We start from the raw sequence: 4877 nt of genomic DNA, 5'->3' as shown, positions 1-4877 counted from the left end.
CCCACATAAACACACAGGCAGCAATAAGACCACAATTATTCAGTGGTTTAAGGTGGAAACCTTCCCGATTCTGCCATCAAATTGGACACCATCAAATTTCAAGTTTTCATCTGCAAGTCGGATAAAAAACCAACCGGCTACGGCAACCTGGAACCAAGGACCCGGCCAAGAAATATTCAATATTCACTGCAGGCAAACCGGGTTCCCTAGGACTTGGGGGACAAATTTGATTGTTAAAATTTGACAACAAGAACCCCTTGGGAACATCGAGGTCCTGAAAAGCGCACTGGAGGATGCATTGCCTAGCTTTTTCCCTCCCAATTGCTCTCCTTTCAGCTCAAATCTCACCAAGCGATACGGACAAACTCTTGTTTCGCTCCTAGACTCTTTCTAAAATCCACCCAAGTCAGTTTTTTTTTAAAATATATTCTCCAGACCTCAGTTCCTACATCTGTCCCGGCTTATCCATCAGAGTTAGGCACAGATTTAGAGCCTCTAGCTGATTTTATTAGCAGCCTTTAAGCTAAACAAACCCTCTCCAGTGCAGTTAACCAAAACCCATCGATACTCTTGGCCAAGCCTTCTTGGGGACACTCGACATCTACAGCCATTTGCTCTGTTTTATGCATGTTCCTTCAAACACCTCTCCCTATCAATGGAGTTATTGAGTATCTCACACTGGGTTGTAGCCTAGTAGTAATTAATTATTTCATCCAGGCTGCAAACTGGCTTATATTTACCATGAAAATAATTTAGCATCAAGTTAATGGAGACTAGTACAAGATTTAAGGGAGCAACGCAGAAAGGGGGCAAAAATAAATGAGCAATACTCTCGCTGCTCATTACTCTTGCAAGTCAAGAGGACTTTTGAGGTTACTGCCTAGATGCTTCCAGTCCTGGCTGCATGAGCCACCTTTTACCTCCACTTCTGGTGGCAGATAACCTAAAATTTGAGTAAGATAATCTCAAATTCGATGCTTTCAAAAAGCACCGGAAGGCCTGCGGTGAAGCAGCTGGTGGCTCCTTAGGTCTTGTTTCCTGAAGAATCAAGATTCCTGCTAGCTGCTTCTTCTTGGAGGCACTCCCCAGTTTCTCCAACAGGCAGTCTCTACCATGTTTCTAAGCGATCTTCACCTCCCAATAACACGGGTCAGCTCCGTTTCAAGGATGCCCACAGGCTTCTGCGTGGCAGGGGTGAGGTGGACCAAATCAATGGCTCTTCCCCCTGCATCTGCCTGCACCTCCCACAATGATTTTCTCCAGAGACCCCGGTAAGACCTAAATAATTGCTCGGACTTCGGGCAACCTCCCCTGGACATTTTGTAGCACTCAATGGTTCAGACACCTTTCTCCCAGCAGGTTATGCTGACCGCCAAGATTTAAAATCTTTTTTTATTTTTTTTTTTCTTCTTACGCACCTCCTCTATTCCTCCTGGTGTCCAGCTCAACTCCTGCTCCGTGGTTCCTAAAGTACACATACATATATTGATACAGATAGACAAGAAACCAGTAAATTTAGGACAAGTAACTGAAAACAGACCTGGTAACTCCCCAGTGACTGCACAGACTGGAAGAGACGGAGGCTTTTGCTTATTGTTCTGCAACACTGCCTGCAATACGAAGACAGATTATCCCCGCTTAATTTATAATTATGAAATCCAAAGGAGGAGACAGTCAAAAAGCTCAGCGTGGATTTTCTCACTATTTCTAACTTATGAGCCCTCATCTTCTCTACAAGTGAAGCCACAGGAGAATCGACTACTCTGCAGGAACGGCAGCACGACGATCAGAAACACCGGTCAGAAAAGCCTTAGGAAGCGATTTTGAGAAATGCTGTAGACACAGTCCTCCTCCCAGCAAAAAAATAAGATGAGGGAGAACCACACCACAGCGAGCTTTTTACGTATAACCCCCGCGACGGTCCAACACAACAAACTCCAGATTCCTGATCCAAGATGTACTCTTACTCAGTGAGACGCTACGGGCTCCGCAGAGAGGTTAGGTGGCCTACAGGCATGTCCACATTAATCTATTTAAGTCTATTAAATGATAGCAGCTGGCCTAGAAGGGGTCCCGACGGCACAGAGCACCACTTAGCACAACGATCATCTCAGAAGATGCTCTTTTACTTAATGGGAGAGAGGAGCTCTTGGCTTCACATCCCAAATTAAGAACAGCAATATCAAATAGCTTTCTCCCTCATCGTGCCAAGATACTTGCAAGTAACACGAGATGAAACTACACTGGGACAAAAAAAAAAAAAAAACAAAACGGCTTTTGAAGCCTGGAGTGGTTGTAGGGTACGTAGGGATGACTAAAGGTCTTGCAGTCTTTACTTCTGAGTTGGATGGTGGGGGTGCAGGGAAACAGAACTGACTACAGAAGTCCAATAGCTCTGCTCAACTTGCTAGCTCATGAACTTTTAGGTTAAAGGACACATGCAATGCAGAACATGAGACTTACATGGGATCTCGCCACAAGAAGCCCTATTTCTGTCATCTATCCAGAATAAAAGGAAAAGAGCACCTTAAACTTGAGAGAGTGCCATACAGGGCTGCAGAAAGGCAGCTAACGACTTCAACACGTCTCCAACAAGAGACACCCAAATTGTAACGCTCCTCTGCAAAATACGAACAGCCTCGAACAAACCCACCCTTAAAATTTTGCAGGCGTGCACTGCAGGAGATGCCACGGACCTGTCTGCAAAGGCTCCAGCCCCACAGGTGGCTGCACGTCTGCCAGATCACAGCACTCGGGGACATGCCAGCAGTCAAAATAAATCATGTTTTGCACCCAAAAAGCCAAGCCTCAATCGTATCCTGATGTGCCCGAACACACGGGGAGTTCCTGAAGGACTTGGCTCCAGCATGGAGCAAGGAAAGTGATGGGAATGTCCTGAGGGGGAACACAGACAAACTGATCATCTGATCACAATAGGAAACAAGAGATCTCTTTGGACAGTGACTTCAAGAAGCAAAGTCACCCTAGAAGACACAGATACGGGATGTCAATCAAGGCACATGTTTTTAAGTTGGGTTAGTTAGCCAGAGATAGAACCTAACAAAAAAAAAATGCAGTGGATTTTCTGCCACTGCCGATTTCTAAATCACAATTAAATATATTTAAAAAAAAAGCTCTTGCCTGGACAGGAATTACCTACAGAAGCACTCTAGCCAATTGTAGAGTTCAACCTAGGTGAAGCAGGACTTTGCCAGCGACCAAAAGGGAACAAAACCAGAGCACAACGAGCTGTGGCCCAGCCTGGTGAGGAAGTCATGCGGCGACACGCAGTGCCGAGAGACGATGAAGTTCCCCACAATGACAACGAGCTACACTTTGCGTCTCAAAATAGCCACCCGCGAAGATGCTCCATCGGTTGCCGCTATTAGAGAGCCAAGAATAAAATTATTCATACCCTTCTCAGGGATTTGATGCTAATCGGACTACACATCTAGAGAGAAGAAACTCTCCAGTATTGCCTACGGAGAGGCAGACAGCTGGGTACCTCTGTCTCTCAACGTCCTGAGCTCCTGGTTTAAGACAGCACTGGAGGAAAAGAAGAGTAACTAGTTAGAGCTCGAGGAGGCAGACCCACAAAACCGTCCGCCATGCCCACACCCACCACAGCCAACGACTTTTGGCTCTGTAAAGAGTTTAGATGGGATGGATGCATCCTACAGACAGAGCTCGGCTTGCAGAGATGCACGAGTAAGGATCAACCTGCTCCTGACATGACCTGCTCGAATCCATCATTGCTTACTTTAGCACAATGAAGGACACACTTGAGTAGATTGTCTTTGTCTTCAGCAACATGCTCATTCCTAAAAAAAAAACCAACTTGGAAGTTTCACGCATCCACTGTGATCAGGACAAACATCTTTACGCCACCCACAAAGCCTGCCTTTCAAGAAAAACCCAAATTGCAGCAGTCTGGACCAAAAAGGTCCGAGATGTACTCAAGAGGTTGTATCTCTGCTATCAGCAAGCCACGAGAGACCACACAGACTCAAATCCCTGCTGGTTCTCGCTCTCAAATGAACAGAGCAAGGCCGCAAGGCCCTCAAGACAAAGAGCAGCACAAACCTTCCCACAGGTGAGAGGGAAAACGCTCCTCTCCAAAACAACCTTCAGCTGAGCAGCAGCAAGCATCAATGAAGGTGGCACCATGGGGGAAACTTCTCGTGTAGTTCAGAAAGCTAAAAAACTTTACGTGCAACACCATCCTAGCAGCGTGTCGCTGCTGATCCTGGGGCCGAGGGTCTCTAGAGGAAGGTCCGTGCCACTTGCCATCACAGCTACATTGAGAAAACCTTACCAGCGGAGAGCAATTACCTAAATCCGTGGGGAAAAGCTAGAAGTGAAATACCAAAGGTGGCTTTAACTCTTAATTTTCACTAGAACCAGTGGTCAACGGTTGGTAACTGGTGAGACCGCAGCAGTCTGAAGACCGTCACCTACTTGGCCCCCAAATTTACAGACTTAGCAGGATGGAGCGTAACCAGGAAGAGTAATGAAAGCAAATCAACCCCCACACCGGCACTCAAAGCTGGAACTTTCACACCAGCTCCATTCTGCTGAGCATTTCAGGTGCATCCAGTTGCTTCTAAAATAAATAAAATCCACAACCAACCATCCAACACCTCCTGCATCATTGCTGCTGGCGCTCCTTCCTGACACCAAAGCAGCCTCTGCAATAACTGATGCCGACGGGACACCCAAAATTTCCACCTGCCTGCATGTACTGGCTAAGGGCAAGCGACAAAAATCAGAAGGAGGATTTTTAACACCTTCCCAAGTCCTCCATAGTCAAAAAGCACAACTGGGAAAAACTGTGTGCTCCCAAACAAAGATTTAATGTTCACAAATCTCCCAAACTA

The sequence above is a fragment of the Cariama cristata genome, unplaced genomic scaffold (genome assembly GCF_000690535.1).
Source record: "Cariama cristata isolate BGI_N322 unplaced genomic scaffold, ASM69053v1 scaffold21570, whole genome shotgun sequence".
Taxonomy (NCBI): Eukaryota; Metazoa; Chordata; class Aves; order Cariamiformes; family Cariamidae; genus Cariama; species Cariama cristata.
This window is presented reverse-complemented; position numbering follows the sequence as displayed.